The 16,621-nt window shown below is 54.4% G+C and overlaps 1 long non-coding RNA gene across 1 annotated transcript; it reads right to left on the reverse strand.

The window, feature by feature from the left end:
• LOC142302071 (uncharacterized) lies at positions 1–3,726 on the reverse strand. Its single transcript, XR_012752925.1, has 3 exons — positions 3,562–3,726; positions 2,793–2,848; positions 1–169 (listed from the first exon to the last, which is right to left on the reverse strand). It is a non-coding gene; the product is annotated as an uncharacterized LOC142302071 (long non-coding RNA).
• Between the last annotated feature and the right edge of the window lie 12,895 nt (positions 3,727–16,621).

The raw sequence follows: 16,621 nt of genomic DNA on the forward strand, positions 1-16,621 counted from the left end.
CTCAGCGTCTCTCCTATATGTATGATGGAGCTGGTGCTTGAGCAGGCACATAGGGCCTCTTGTGTGAGAACGTGGTGATACACACATTTATTTGGCATCTTCACACTTGCAAGAGATAGGAGGGATGGGGGTATACACAGAGCTCAAGAGCGGAGAGGGAGGAAAGCATCTAGAAAAAAAGAGGACATAAGTGCAGGATAGAAGCTGTGCTGATGAAGACAGATCTACCCTCACAAGGACTCCTCATCCAGCCTATATTACTGGGAGGGACACTCCAAAATTTTAAAGGGAACCTATCACCAGTTTTGGTGACTATAAACTGCGGCCACCACCAGTGGGCTCTTACCGTATTTTTCGGACTATAAGACGCACGCTGGTTTTAGAGGAGGAAAATAGGAAAATAAAACTTTAAGCAAAAAAATGTGGTCATGACACACTGTTATGGGGCAAGGATCTGCTGCTGACACTGTTATGGGGGTAATGTCCCCAAATTCTCTACTAAGGTACCCCATCCTGGTAATGATCCTCCTGCCTTGTATATGATCCTGCTATATACCCCCATCCTGCTCATATACCCGCATCCTGCTCATATACCCGCATCCTGCTCATATACCCGCATCCTGCTCATATACCCGCATCCTGCTCATATACCCGCATCCTGCTCATATACCCGCATCCTGCTCATATACCCGCATCCTGCTCATATACCCCCATCCTGCTCATATACCAGCATCCTGCTCATATACCAGCATCCTGCTCATATACACCCATCCTGCTCATATACCCACATCCTGCTCATATACCCGCATCCTGCTCATATACCCGCATCCTGCTCATATACCCGCATCCTGCTCATATACCCCCATCCTGCTCATATACCCCCATCCTGCTCATATACCCCCATCCTGCTCATATACCCCCATCCATCCTGCTCATATACCCCCATCCATCCTGCTCATATACCCCCATCCATCCTGCTCATATACCCCCATCCATCCTGCTCATATACCCCCATCCATCCTGTTCATATACCCCCATCCTGTTCATATACCCCCATCCATCCTGTTCATATACCCCCATCCTGTTCATATACCCCCATCCTGTTCATATACCCCCATCCTGTTCATATACCCCCATCCTGTTCATATACCCCCATCCTGTTCATATACCCCCCATCCTGTTCATATACCCCCCATCCATCCTGTTCATATACCCCCCATCCATCCTGCTCATATACCCCCCATCCATCCTGCTCATATACCCCCCATCCATCCTGCTCATATACCCCCATCCATCCTGCTCATATACCCCCCATCCATCCTGCTCATATACCCCCCATCCATCCTGCTCATATACTCCCATCCTGCTCATATACCATCCTGGTATATGGCCTGTATCCTATAGCACAGAGAAAAAAAATAAACGTTTATACTCACCTTTTCCTCACTCCCTGCACACCGATCATCTTCCTCTCTGCGCCGCTGACCTGTGTGTGTGGAGCCGTTCCCCTGCAGCACAGATCAGCTGACCAGCACAGACAGGAAGACATCACGTGCTGCAGGGGGACGGGTGAGTGTACTGATTCACTGCACCCCGCGCTGATGATGATGCGCGGGGAGCAGTGAATACAGCCGCACATGATCACTCCAGGCTGTAATTGCCAGGGGTGATCATGCGGACCGGCTCGTTACTATGCGCGCGTCCCCACTCGTCCTCCCGCCCACCTGTCAGCGCCGGCTTCTGCGCTGAGAGATGGGCAGGATGATGGGCGTGCATATGTAATGAGCGGGCCCACGTGGTCACAGCAGGCTGCTACAGCATGCTCGTGCCCCCGATGACCCGCTCCACCGCAGTACCCTCATTCCCGGCCGCAGCCCTATAGTCAAACCATAAGACGCACCCCCCACTTTCCCCCCAACAATTGGGGGGGGGGGGGGGGGAGTGCGTCTTATGGTCCGAAAAATACGGTATATACAGCATTCTAACATGTTGTATATAAGAGCCCAGGCCGCGCTGTAGAACATAAAAAACACTTTATAATACTCACCTAACGGTCGCGCTTCGGTGGAGTTGGGTCGGATGGGTGTCTCCTTTCTCTGGTGCTGGCGCCGCCTCTTTTGGCCATCTTCGTTGTCCTTCTGAAGCCTGGGTGCAGGACGCATCCTACGTCATCCACACTCGCTGGCATTCAGGTCCTGAGTAGGCGCACTTTGATCTGCCCTGCTCAGGGCAAATCAAAGTATTATAGTGCGCCTGCGCAGGACCGGCGAGTGTGTGACGTAGCAGTGTCCTGCACCCAGGCTTCAGAAGGAGGACGAAGATGGCCGAAAGAGGAGACGCCCATATGACCCAACTCCACCGAAGCGCGACCGTTAGGTGAGTATTATAAAGTATTTATGTTCTATGCAGCAGTCTGGGCTCTTATATACAGCATGCTAGAATGCTGTATATAGGAGCCCACTGGTGGTGGCCGCAGCTTATAGGCCCCAAATCTGGTGACAGGTTCCCTTTAAGAAAGAATACCAAGATCTTTGATCGGATGGAAAAATGTCACATTACGAATTCTGGGTTGGGATGAAGAATTTTAGTGAATCCAAAGCCCCCAATATAAAGTGTGCCCCGTACATGACCCAAGTAGTTGGTAATATGCGGGTATGAGTGAGTGGTCTCCAATAAGACACAGCCCCCATAAGCTGCTACAGGAGAAGTCAGCAGACCCTCTCAGGTCGGAGGTAGGTGGAGGTGGGGGGGGGGTTGGAGGACGACCTTCCTCCCGTGATCCGGTCACTCACCTTCTTCAGTTTCTGCTGGTGGATCACTCGGCATTTCTTGGGTGCGATGACTCGAGCTGTGGAGACATTTACATAGTCAATACCAAATGCAAACAGTAGAGGCGGCCATAACACCCTCAAATCTGAGGGGCTCACTGGAGGCAGACACTACCCCCAATAAGTGCGTCCATACTACATGCATGGGTCATGTGACCAGGCATACAATAGAGGAGGACACCACCAGCCCCATATAATGCCTCTGATCCTCCACTGGTAGAGAAAGCTTAAAGGGATTGTCCAGGATTGAGAGCAGAGTTTATATTGAGGCGGCCTGTGGGGAACCGGTATACGTGGCACAATCCTGCCGCTCCCTCACACCGCACCCCACATCAGAGCTGGACAAACCCTTTAAGAAGTCTGAAGATACCTTGTCATTAAGCTGCAATGTCTCTGCTGACTGCCAGTGAATGGAAACGTTTCATTTTACAGCTGAGGGTTTGTTACAGTGGTATCTACTCTGACCAATCGTAACAGAGCAGGACCGGGTGGCCCCGCCCACACAGAGCTCCGCCCATTACTCCGTACAAGGCGCTCCGCAATCACTAAACATAGTCCCTGATCCAGGGAGAAATCCGCGGCCACGAGCCCAGCGCAAGGGGGAAAATAAGGGCCAAGCCCCACAGATACACTTCCGCACTAGCCGAATCCAGTAACACGTGGCGGCACAAAGTGACCAATCAGCGCGCAGCAGGGCATGCTGGGAGATGTAGTCCCGGGCTCCCTCACTCACCCCCTTTCCTCAGCACCGCAGGCTTCTTGGCCGAGTTCTTTTTCGGCTTCGCCTTCAGCTTCAGCGACCCCTGAGCCATAATCCCCGGAGACACAACCTGTAGGTCCTCCTCACTGAGCGGCACAGCGGCGTCACAGGACCTGGGATGACGTCAGCACCATGTGACCGGGGGAGGAGTCAGACTCCGGAAGCGTAAACATCGGAGATGAGGAGCGGCAGCAAAAAAAAAGAAAATATCCGCGATATCAGTGACGTGCTGCAGAGCAATATCTGTGTGACGTGCTGCAGAGCAATATCTGTGTGACGTGCTGCAGAGCAATATGTGTGTGATGTGCTGCAGAGCAATATGTGTGTGATGTGCTGCAGAGCAATATCTGTGTGACGTGCTGCAGAGCAATATGTGTGTGACGTGCTGCAGAGCAATATCTGTGTGACGTGCTGCAGAGCAATATCTGTGTGACGTGCTGCAGAGCAATATCTGTGTGACGTGCTGCAGAGCAATATCTGTGTGACGTGCTGAAGAGCAATATGTGTGTGACGTGCTGCAGAGCAATATGTGTGTGATGTGCTGCAGAGCAATATCTGTGTGACGTGCTGCAGAGCAATATCTGTGTGACGTGCTGCAGAGCAATATCTGTGTGACGTGCTGAAGAGCAATATGTGTGTGACGTGCTGCAGAGCAATATCTGTGTGACGTGCTGCAGAGCAATATCTGTGTGACGTGCTGCAGAGCAATATCTGTGTGACGTGCTGCAGAGCAATATCTGTGTGACGTGCTGCAGAGCAATATCTGTGTGACGTGCTGCACAGCAATATCTGTGTGACGTGCTGAAGAGCAATATGTGTGTGACGTGCTGCAGAGCAATATCTGTGTGATGTGCTGCAGAGCAATATCTGTGTGATGTGCTGCAGAGCAATATCTGTGTGATGTGCTGCAGAGCAATATCTGTGTGACGTACTGCAGAGCAATATCTGTGTGATGTGCTGCAGGACAATATGTGTGTGATGTGCTGCAGAGCAATATCTGTGTGACATGCTGCAGAGTAATATGTGTGTGATGTGCTGCAGAGCAATATTTGTGTGATGTGCTGCAGAGCAATATCTGTGTGATGTGCTGCAGAGCAATATGTGTGTGATGTGCTGCAGAGCAATATCTGTGTGATGTGCTGCAGAGCAATATCTGTGTGACGTGCTGTGAGGCAAATCCCGGGATATGAAGATGAATTATGACTCCAGTCATAATCCCTCATCACTCCCTGGCAGTGCCCCCTCCCTTCTTGTCCTCAGTGTTCCACTTACACCTCCATGGCCATGTCCTGTGATATGGAAATTAGGTGGCTTAGGGACAATGGACACAGGATGACTCCCTGCCGTGACCCTGTAGTGGGGGCTGCTAGCTAGTTAGCAAGGCTATGGAAATAGCCAGACAGAACGACTCCAGTAAAAAATGGTTCATATCTCGCAAGCCATATTTCCGATAAATATGGCAACCATAAAAATGGTGTCTCCGCATGTGGACGATGCCGGCACCCCCTTTTTATGGGAGCCGGACATTGGGAAATGCCCCAGGCGTGATATCAGCCAATGGGGAACTGGCAGACAGGTCATGAGTCCCCTCGTTCTGTAGCTAAATTCATAACTGTCACAATGAGAGCATTGGCGTCCGCCTACGACGCTCCCAGGCAAAGTTATGGCCATATTCCATGTTGTGGATTTTGTCCATAACTCCAGCCAGGGGTGGAGCAGTGCTCCCTGTGAGGTCACTAAGGTAGGAGGGGACCTGGATCTGCCCAGGTTGATAACCCTACTTCGGCCATTTTCCAGTGTTCTTTTCGCTGGGGGCACGTGTAGGAAACATCTGTGGGAAGGATCCTAGAAACCTGGGTACAGCGCCCCCCTGTGGCCAGACGCAACAAGGTAACTGCTGGAACTGTGTATGCCTGTTTGTAACCCATGCTTTGATTGTAACTGTACTCTGACATATGTATATTCTGTAGATTCCCTATTGTATATATTGTAGTTTCTAGTGTGCTTTAGGCTGATTAAATTATATAATTAATCTTGGGCTGTTCTGTTATCTCGATCTTGAATCCCACGTCTGTGTGTTCGGCTAATAGTTACCGTAAATCGGTTGGTGGCAGCGAATTGTGCCAAGGATTATTGTGGGGAGGCCAGTGAGATTCGGGGAGATTTTATATATTCCGCCCGCGGAGGTCGGGGGAATATATACCTTACTCTCACCGGGGACCCTTCAATAATCGGCATAAGTAGTATAGCGGCCTCCTTGCTTATTGTCGGGCAATTCCATAATTGGCCTGACTATAAGAGGGGCGCTAGAGAGCGCGTCACGTGCTCTGTCTGTCGGTCGGGAGGTATAAAGGAGGGGTGACCCCCACTTGTTACCCCCCGATTGTGACGTACTGGTAGCCAGCGCGGGGGGGATTTCTGAGTGACCCCCCCGGTGGTTTGTGACATATTGGTGGCATAGCGGTGGGATCGAGATAATAGTGTGTGTGAGTGTGAGACCCATACTCCCAGACACTAAAGACTGCCTGCAGCAGCTGTGGCTGCTGGGGTCTTCAGACTAGCTCAACACTAGAGTGTCAGTGCAGATACTGTAAGGTGTGTGGAGGCATCAGGTGTCAGTGACCAAAAGTCTGCAAGAATGGCTGATGGCACCAGGAGCAGAGCTATGCAACTGGCCAATGCTAAGGCAGGAGCCGAAGAGAGGGAGGACGGTGCTGTGGACAGTAATGAGGAGGTTGCCCACGAGTCCTCCAGGAGCTCGACGCCAGAAAACCGTTCTGCCGAGGACATTGCACAACCTGGCAATTATGGACAAGATGAGGAGCAGCTCACCCAAGGTTCCTCAACGAGCCAGATGCCAGCCCTCCGCTCTGAAAGGGACAGTGAATCGCCTAGCTCTGCAGCGTGCCGCAGATCACCACGTGCCATTCCACCGAGCCTGGGAGGCTCGGATAGCCTTCTTCAAATGGCTATGGCCCTTCTCCAGGCTGGAGACCAGAAGGGCTACAAGGAACTCCTGGCAGAGCGCAGGGCAGAGCGGCAGGCAGCGCGTGACGCTGAGGCTGCGGAGCGGCACGCAGAGCGTGAGGCTGCGGAGCGAGAGCGGCAGGCAGCGCGTGAAGAGCGAGAGCGACAGGCAGACCGTGACTACCAGCTGCAGCTAGCTCAGCTCCGGCCCTCATCAGCCACACGTGACCTTCGAGACACCAAACTTCCAAAGGTCCGTGTTGAGGACTTCCCAGTGCTGGAGAAGGATGGAGACTTGGACTCTTTCTTGACTGCTTTTGAACGGACTTGCTTGCAGCACCATCTGGACAAGGACCAGTGGGCCAAATACCTGACCCCCCGTTTAAGGGGTAAGGCCCTGGATATCCTTGGGGACTTGCCTGCTGAGGCAGATCAGGGCTACGACACCATCAAGCGGGCCCTGATCCAACAGTACAACCTCACTCCAGAGTCCTACCGCAAGAAGTTCCGGAGCCTACAGAAGGGACCAAAGGACTCCTGGGCTGACCACCGGCGGGCACTTGCCCGAGCTGCCGACCACTGGACCCAAGGCCTGCAGCTTTCCACCGGACCGGAGATCCTGGACTTGTTCATCACGGAGCAACTCTTGTGGAACTGCCCTGAGGATCTCCGCCAGTTCATCCGAGACCAGAAGCCAAAGGGGTCCACGGCTACAGCTGCCCTGGCCGATGACTACACCAACAATCGGGCTCCGGAAGCCAGGAGAGCAGCCACCAGCAGCACCTGGAGAGGGGGTAAGATGAATTCTGCGACTGCCCCACCTGCCCCTAGACTGCAGGGGGTGTCCCCCTCAACTCCCCTCTCCAGGCCCGTGGCAGAACCAAGACGGTGCCACCAGTGCAACCTACCTGGACACTTCAAGGCCATGTGCCCTCAGCGTCCCAAGGCCCCGGCTCCGTCCCCGTCCCAAGGGCCGCCCAAGGTGTATTGTGTGGGTGGGGGTGGTGGTAGGTCCCTGGACAGCTTCCAACCTGTCACCGTCGGCCGGTCTGTGACCATAGGACTGCGAGACAGCGCCTCGGAGGTGACTCTGGTGCGGCCTGAGATGGTGTCCCCCCAAGACTTGATCCCTGGAAAAACCCTCGCTGTCTCCGGGATTGGAGGCATTGACCCGGCGCTGCCTGTTGCTGACATTTATGTGGACTGGGGCGCAGGGCGAGGGGTGAGGGAGGTGGGGGTAACTGATCGGATCCCTGCAAACGTGCTACTTGGGACAGATTTGGGGCAGATAACCTCCCAGTTTGGGCCCCAACCAAGGGCTGAACCTTCAGCCAGTATTGACATGCCTCCGGACAATGTTAATGTGTTATCTATGAATGATGTGAGAGAGGGGGGAGTGAACTCTGATATTTCTGCTTGCACAGACACCATAGACACACGCACAGCTGCAGCTGTGACAGGGGAGGGGGTCAGAGAAAGGTGTGACAATGCCTCTACAAGTAATCAGCCTGTGAGCTGGGATCTGCTGCCCTCTGCAGGGATAAGCAGAGAGCAGGGTGCTGCAGGGGGAGGACCAGTGTGTGGGGTGGGGGCTACCACAGCAAATGTGGGGTCCCCAGAGATTTCACAGCGGGGTTCTGTTGCTGCAGGAGGGGAACAGGCAGGTGAGATTGGGGCCGGTCCAGGAGCGGAAGTGCTCCCAGGTAAGATCTCGGTGCATGGTTCCCCCACAACCGGGGTGTCAGGAAGCCAGGTAGGTCTGCCTGAACCGGCGACTTGGTCAGGAACGGAGGAGGAGCAGGCACGACCCGCGGTCGCAGCGGCTGTGGCCGCTGTCACCCGCAGTGGGAGTGCTGGAAGCCAAGGGGCCTCCCGGAGGTCCGATAGCTCTTCCCCTTCTGACCAAGTGGCAGCCGAGTCAGGTGGAGGCCAGGACACAGGTCCCGGGGTACTGACTGAAGATGTGACAGTCTCGTCGATTCTGGCCACATCTAGTCAGGGGTTTCAGGCAGCGTTAGAAGCTGACGACAGCCTGAAAGCTCTTAAGGAGCAGGCGGCCCAGCCTCCCTCGGACTCGGACCCGGAGCGAGTGGTCTGGGACCAAGGACGGCTGTACCGGGCCACGGTCCAGCAGGGTTCACCGGAGGCGTGGCCCAGGGACTGACAGTTGGTGGTACCCTATCCGTTCCGGACGGAGTTGTTGCGGATCGCACATGAGATTCCGATGGCCGGACACCTAGGGATCGCTAAGACCAAGGCCAGGTTAAACCAGCATTTCTACTGGCCAAAAATGGGGGCCGATGTGGCTGCCTACTGCCGTTCGTGTGAAACCTGTCAGAGAGTGGGGAAGGCGGGGCCACACCCCAAAGCCCCACTAGTATCTCTGCCAATCATCGATGAGCCTTTCAGGAGGGTGGCTGTGGATCTGGTCGGCCCGCTGGCCATCCCCAGCAGCTCCGGGAAACGCTTCATACTGACGGTAGTGGACTATGCCACCCGGTACCCAGAAGCAGTGGCCTTGTCGTCCATTCGGGCTGACAAGGTGGCCACCGCATTGCTGGAGATTTTCTCCCGAGTGGGTTTTCCCCAGGAAATGCTCACTGACCGGGGGACCCAATTCATGTCCCAGCTGATGGAGGCCCTCTGTAAGCAGGTCCAGGTGCGACATCTGGTGGCCAGCCCGTACCATCCACAGACTAATGGCCTGTGCGAGCGGTTCAATGGCACCTTAAAGCAGATGCTTAAGATGTTGGTCGACTCCCATGGGCGTGACTGGGAGCGGTATCTCCCACACCTGTTATTTGCTTACCGGGAGGTTCCACAGGCCTCAACAGGATTCTCACCGTTTGAGCTCCTGTACGGGCGACGTGTGCGGGGCCCCCTGGCTCTGGTGAAAGAGGCTTGGGAAGGGGATTTGGCCACCCCTGGAGTGTCGGTTATCGAGTATGTCATGCGCTTCCGGGACAAAATGCAGGCCTTGACGCAACTGGTACACGACAATATGGCTCAAGCCCAGGCCGATCAGAAGCGTTGGTACGACCAGAACGCTTGTGAGAGGACCTACCAAGTGGGTCAAAAGGTGTGGGTACTGGTCCCCGTACCACAGGACAAGCTTCAGGCAGCCTGGGAAGGCCCATACCTCGTGTACCAGCAGCTCAACCCTGTGACGTACCTGGTCACCCTGGACCCTGCCCGTGGAAGGCGGAAGCCCTTCCATGTGAACATGATGAAGGCACATCATGAGCGGGAGGCATGTGCGCTCCCCGTGTGCAACCTGCCCGAGGAGGGAGAAGCGGAAACCCTCTTGGATATGCTAGCCCAGGTTAGGGCAGGCGGATCCATTGAGGATGTGGAGGTTGGCCACCAGCTCTTGGAGGACCAACGGTCCCAGCTGTGGGCCACCCTACACCCCTTCCGGGGGTTGTTTACCAACCAGCCCGGAAGGACTGACTTGGCTGTCCATCACGTGGACACTGGGGATCATCCCCCGATCCGGCGTTCAGCATATCGGGTCTCCCTGGAGGTGCAGCAACACATGCGCCAGGAGATTGACGAGATGCTGAAGCTGGGGGTGATCCAGGCATCCAACAGCGCTTGGGCCTCACCTGTAGTCCTCGTCCCTAAGAAGGACCGAACCACTCGGTTCTGCGTGGACTACAGGGGGCTCAATGCGGTCACGGTCGCCGATGCGTACCCAATGCCACGCATCGATGACCTGCTCGATCAGTTGGCCGGGGCTCAGTACCTGACCATCATGGATCTGAGCCGGGGATATTGGCAGATCCCCCTGACTCGCAAGGCCAGGGAACGCTCTGCCTTTATTACCCCATTTGGACTGTACGAGTCCACGGTGATGCCATTCGGGATGAGGAATGCCCCTGCCACTTTCCAGCGGATGGTCAACACCCTGCTCAAGGGACTTGAAGGGTACGCGGCCGCGTACCTGGATGACATTGCCGTCTTCAGTCCCACCTGGGAGGACCACCTAGAGCATCTAGCACAGGTGCTCAGGCGGATCCACCGGGCAGGTTTGACCATCAAGCCGGGAAAGTGTCAGCTGGCCATGAGCGAGGTCCAGTACCTCGGTCACCGGGTAGGTGGGAGAACACTGAAGCCCGAGCCTGAGAAAGTGGAAGCCATCGCATCCTGGCCCACCCCCAGGACCAAGAAGCAGGTGATGTCCTTCTTGGGGACCGCTGGGTACTATAGGAGGTTTGTTCCATGCTATAGTAGCCTGGCAAAGCCCTTGATGGACCTCACCAAGAAGAAGCTGCCCTCTGCAGTCGATTGGACAATGGACTGCGAGACAGCCTTCCGGGCCCTAAAGGACGCCCTGTCCAGCCCGCCCGTGCTACAGGCAGCCGACTTCACGCGGCCGTTTGTAGTACAGACCGACGCCAGTGACTTCGGCCTCGGTGCGGTGCTCAGCCAGGTGGACTCTGCGAGCCAAGAGCACCCAGTCTTGTACCTGAGCAGGAAGCTGTTACCAAGGGAAGTTGCCTATTCCACGATGGAGAAGGAGTGCCTGGCCATAGTGTGGGCCCTGCAGCGTCTGCAACCCTATCTATACGGGCGCCACTTCATCGTGGAGACGGACCACAATCCCCTCAGCTGGTTGCACACCGTCTCTGGGACGAATGGGCGATTGTTGCGATGGAGCCTTGCGCTCCAGCAATACAACTTCACCATTCGCCACAAAAGGGGCCGTGACCACGGTAACGCAGACGGGCTGTCCCGACAAGGAGAGGTCGCGGACGGGCGCACGGGGGAACACCGGAGTGTGCTGCCCCCTAGCGCCCTCAAAAGGGGGGAGGTGTGAGGCAAATCCCGGGATATGAAGATGAATTATGACTCCAGTCATAATCCCTCATCACTCCCTGGCAGTGCCCCCTCCCTTCTTGTCCTCAGTGTTCCACTTACACCTCCATGGCCATGTCCTGTGATATGGAAATTAGGTGGCTTAGGGACAATGGACACAGGATGACTCCCTGCCGTGACCCTGTAGTGGGGGCTGCTAGCTAGTTAGCAAGGCTATGGAAATAGCCAGACAGAACGACTCCAGTAAAAAATGGTTCATATCTCGCAAGCCATATTTCCGATAAATATGGCAACCATAAAAATGGTGTCTCCGCATGCGGACGATGCCGGCACACCCTTTTTATGGGAGCCGGACATTGGGAAATGCCCCAGGCGTGATATCAGCCAATGGGGAACTGGCAGACAGGTCATGAGTCCCCTCGTTCTGTAGCTAAATTCATAACTGTCACAATGAGAGCGTTGGCGTCCGCCTACGACGCTCCCAGGCAAAGTTATGGCCCATATTCCATGTTGGGATATTGTCCATAACTCAAGCCAGGGGTGGAGCAGTGCTCCCTGTGAGGTCACGAAGGTAGGAGGGGACCTGGATTTGCCCAGGTTGATAACCCTACTTCGGCCATTTTCCAGTGTTCTTTTCGCTGGGGGCACGTGTAGGAAACATCTGTGGGAAGGATCCTAGAAACCTGGGTACAGCGCCCCCCTGTGGCCAGACGCAACAAGGTAACTGCTGGAACTGTGTATGCCTGTTTGTAACCCATGCTTTGATTGTAACTGTACTCTGACATATGTATATTCTGTAGATTCCCTATTGTATATATTGTAGTTTCTAGTGTGCTTTAGGCTGATTAAATTATATAATTAATCTTGGGCTGTTCTGTTATCTCGATCTTGAATCCCACGTCTGTGTGTTCGGCTAATAGTTACCGTAAATCGGTTGGTGGCAGCGAATTGTGCCAAGGATTATTGTGGGGAGGCCAGTGAGATTCGGGGAGATTTTATATATTCCGCCCGCGGAGGTCGGGGGAATATATACCTTACTCTCACCGGGGACCCTTCAATAATCGGCATAAGTAGTATAGCGGCCTCCTTGCTTATTGTCGGGCAATTCCATAATTGGCCTGACTATAAGAGGGGCGCTAGAGAGCGCGTCACGTGCTCTGTCTGTCGGTCGGGAGGTATAAAGGAGGGGTGACCCCCACTTGTTACCCCCCGATTGTGACGTACTGGTAGCCAGCGCGGGGGGGATTTCTGAGTGACCCCCCCGGTGGTTTGTGACATATTGGTGACCGCTGCCACCAATATGTCACAAACCACCGGGGGGGTCACTCAGAAATCCCCCGCGCTGGCTACCAGTACGTCACAATCGGGGGGTAACAAGTGGGGGTCACCCCTCCTTTATACCTCCCGACCGACAGACAGAGCACGTGATGCGCTCTCTAGCGCCCCTCTTATAGTCAGGCCAATTATGGAATTGCCCGACGATAAGCAAGGAGGCCGCTATACTACTTATGCCGATTATTGAAGGGTCCCCGGTGAGAGTAGGGTATATATTCCCCCGACCTCCGCGGGCGGAATATATAAAATCTCCCCGAATCTCACTGGCCTCCCCACAATAATCCTTGGCACAATTCGCTGCCACCAACCGATTTACGGTAACTATTAGCCGAACACACAGACGTGGGATTCAAGATCGAGATAACAGAACAGCCCAAGATTAATTATATAATTTAATCAGCCTAAAGCACACTAGAAACTACAATATATACAATAGGGAATCTACAGAATATACATATGTCAGAGTACAGTTACAATCAAAGCATGGGTTACAAACAGGCATACACAGTTCCAGCAGTTACCTTGTTGCGTCTGGCCACAGGGGGGCGCTGTACCCAGGTTTCTAGGATCCTTCCCACAGATGTTTCCTACACGTGCCCCCAGCGAAAAGAACACTGGAAAATGGCCGAAGTAGGGTTATCAACCTGGGCAAATCCAGGTCCCCTCCTACCTTAGTGACCTCAGAGGGAGCACTGCTCCACCCCTGGCTTGAGTTATGGACAATCCACAACATGGAATATGGGCCATAACTTTGCCTGGGAGCGTCGTAGGCGGACGCCAATGCTCTCATTGTGACAGTTATGAATTTAGCTACAGAACGAGGGGACTCATGACCTGTCTGCCAGTTCCCCATTGGCTGATATCACGCCTGGGGCATTTCCCAATGTCCTGCTCCCATAAAAAGGGTGTGCCGGCATCGTCCGCATGCGGAGACACCATTTTTATGGTTGCCATATTTATCGGAAATATGGCTTGCGAGATATGAACCATTTTTTACTGGAGTCGTTCTGTCTGGCTATTTCCATAGCCTTGCTAACTAGCTAGCAGCTCCTACTACAGGGTGACGGCAGGGAGTCATCCTGTGTCCATTGTTCCCACACCACCTCATCTCCATATCACAGGACATGGCCATGGAGGTGTAAGTGGAACACTGAGAACAAGAAGGGAGGGGGGCACTGCCAGGGAGTGATGAGGGATTATGACTGGAGTCATAATTCATCTTCATATCCCGGGATTTGCCTCACACCTCCCCCCTTTTGAGGGCGCTAGGGGGCAGCACACTCCGGTGTTCCCCCGTGCGCCCGTCCGCGACCTCTCCTTGTCGGGACAGCCCGTCTGCGTTACCGTGGTCACGGCCCCTTTTGTGGCGAATGGTGAAGTTGTATTGCTGGAGCGCAAGGCTCCATCGCAACAATCGCCCATTCGTCCCAGAGACGGTGTGCAACCAGCTGAGGGGATTGTGGTCCGTCTCCACGATGAAGTGGCGCCCGTATAGATAGGGTTGCAGACGCTGCAGGGCCCACACTATGGCCAGGCACTCCTTCTCCATTGTGGAATAGGCCACTTCCCTCGGTAACAGCTTCCGGCTCAGGTACAAGACTGGGTGCTCTTGGCTCGCAGAGTCCACCTGGCTGAGCACCGCACCGAGGCCGAAGTCACTGGCGTCGGTCTGTACTACAAACGGCCGCGTGAAGTCGGCTGCCTGTAGCACGGGCGGGCTGGACAGGGCGTCCTTTAGGGCCCGGAAGGCTGTCTCGCAGTCCATTGTCCAATCGACTGCAGAGGGCAGCTTCTTCTTGGTGAGGTCCGTCAAGGGCTTTGCCAGGCTACTATAGCATGGAACAAACCTCCTATAGTACCCAGCGGTCCCCAAGAAGGACATCACCTGCTTCTTGGTCCTGGGGGTGGGCCAGGATGCGATGGCCTCCACTTTCTCAGGCTCGGGCTTCAGTGTTCTCCCGCCTACCCGGTGACCGAGGTACTGGACCTCGCTCATGGCCAGCTGACACTTTCCCGGCTTGATGGTCAAACCTGCCCGGTGGATCCGCCTGAGCACCTGTGCTAGATGCTCTAGGTGGTCCTCCCAGGTGGGACTGAAGACGGCAATGTCATCTAGGTACGCGGCCGCGTACCCTTCAAGTCCCTTGAGCAGGGTGTTGACCATCCGCTGGAAAGTGGCAGGGGCATTCCTCATCCCGAATGGCATCACCGTGGACTCGTATAGTCCAAATGGGGTAATAAAGGCAGAGCGTTCCCTGGCCTTGCGAGTCAGGGGGATCTGCCAATATCCCCGGCTCAGGTCCATGATGGTCAGGTACTGAGCCCCGGCCAACTGATCGAGCAGGTCATCGATGCGTGGCATTGGGTACGCATCGGCGACCGTGACAGCATTGAGCCCCCTGTAGTCCACGCAGAATTGAGTGGTTCGGTCCTTCTTAGGGACGAGGACTACAGGCGAGGCCCAAGCGCTGTTGGATGCCTGGATCACCCACCAATATGTCACAAACCACCGGGGGGGTCACTCAGAAATCCCCCGCGCTGGCTACCAGTACGTCACAATCGGGGGGTAACAAGTGGGGGTCACCCCTCCTTTATTCCTCCCGACCGACAGACAGAGCACGTGACGCGCTCTCTAGCGCCCCTCTTATAGTCAGGCCAATTATGGAATTGCCCGACAATAAGCAAGGAGGCCGCTATACTACTTATGCCGATTATTGAAGGGTCCCCGGTGAGAGTAGGGTATATATTCCCCCGACCTCCGCGGGCGGAATATATAAAATCTCCCCGAATCTCACTGGCCTCCCCACAATAATCCTTGGCACAAACTCGCTGCCACCAACCGCTTCACGGTAACTATTAGCCGAACACACAGACGTGGGATTCAAGATCGAGATAACAGAACAGCCCAAGATTAATTATATAATTTAATCAGCCTAAAGCACACTAGAAACTACAATATATACAATAGGGAATCTACAGAATATACATATGTCAGAGTACAGTTACAGATAAAGCATGTTTTACAAACAGGTATGCAATTCAATCAGTTACCTTGTGCGTCTGGCCACAGGGGGGCGCTGTAGACCAGGTTTCCAGGAACTCCCACAGATGTTTCCTGCACGTGACCCCCAGCGAAAGAACACTGGAAAATGGCCGAAGTAGGGTTATCAACCTGGGCAAATCCAGGTCCCCTCCTACCTTAGTGACCTCAGAGGGAGCACTGCTCCACCCCTGGCTTGAGTTATGGACAATCCACAACATGGAATATGGGCCATAACTTTGCCTGGGAGCGTCGTAGGCGGACGCCAATGCTCTCATTGTGACAGTTATGAATTTAGCTACAGAACGAGGGGACTCATGACCTGTCTGCCAGTTCCCCATTGGCTGATATCACGCCTGGGGCATTTCCCAATGTCCTGCTCCCATAAAAAGGGTGTGCCGGCATCGTCCGCATGCGGAGACACCATTTTTATGGTTGCCATATTTATCGGAAATATGGCTTGCGAGATATGAACCATTTTTTACTGGAGTCGTTCTGTCTGGCTATTTCCAGAGCCTTGCTAATTAGATAGCAGCTCCTACTACAGGGTGACGGCAGGGAGTCATCCTGTGTCCATTGTTCCCACACCACCTCATCTCCATATCACAGGACATGGCCATGGAGGTGTAAGTGGAACACTGAGAACAAGAAGGGAGGGGGCACTGCCAGGGAGTGATGAGGGATTATGACTGGAGTCATAATTCATCTTCATATCCCGGGATTTGCCTCACACCTCCCCCCTTTTGAGGGCGCTAGGGGGCAGCACACTCCGGTGTTCCCCCGTGCGCCCGTCCGCGACCTCTCCTTGTCGGGACAGCCCGTCTGCGTTACCGTGGTCACGGCCCCTTTTGTGGCGAATGGTGAAGTTGTATT

Source organism: Anomaloglossus baeobatrachus, chromosome 4 (assembly GCF_048569485.1).
Source record: "Anomaloglossus baeobatrachus isolate aAnoBae1 chromosome 4, aAnoBae1.hap1, whole genome shotgun sequence".
In the NCBI taxonomy this organism is placed as follows: domain Eukaryota; kingdom Metazoa; phylum Chordata; class Amphibia; order Anura; family Aromobatidae; genus Anomaloglossus; species Anomaloglossus baeobatrachus.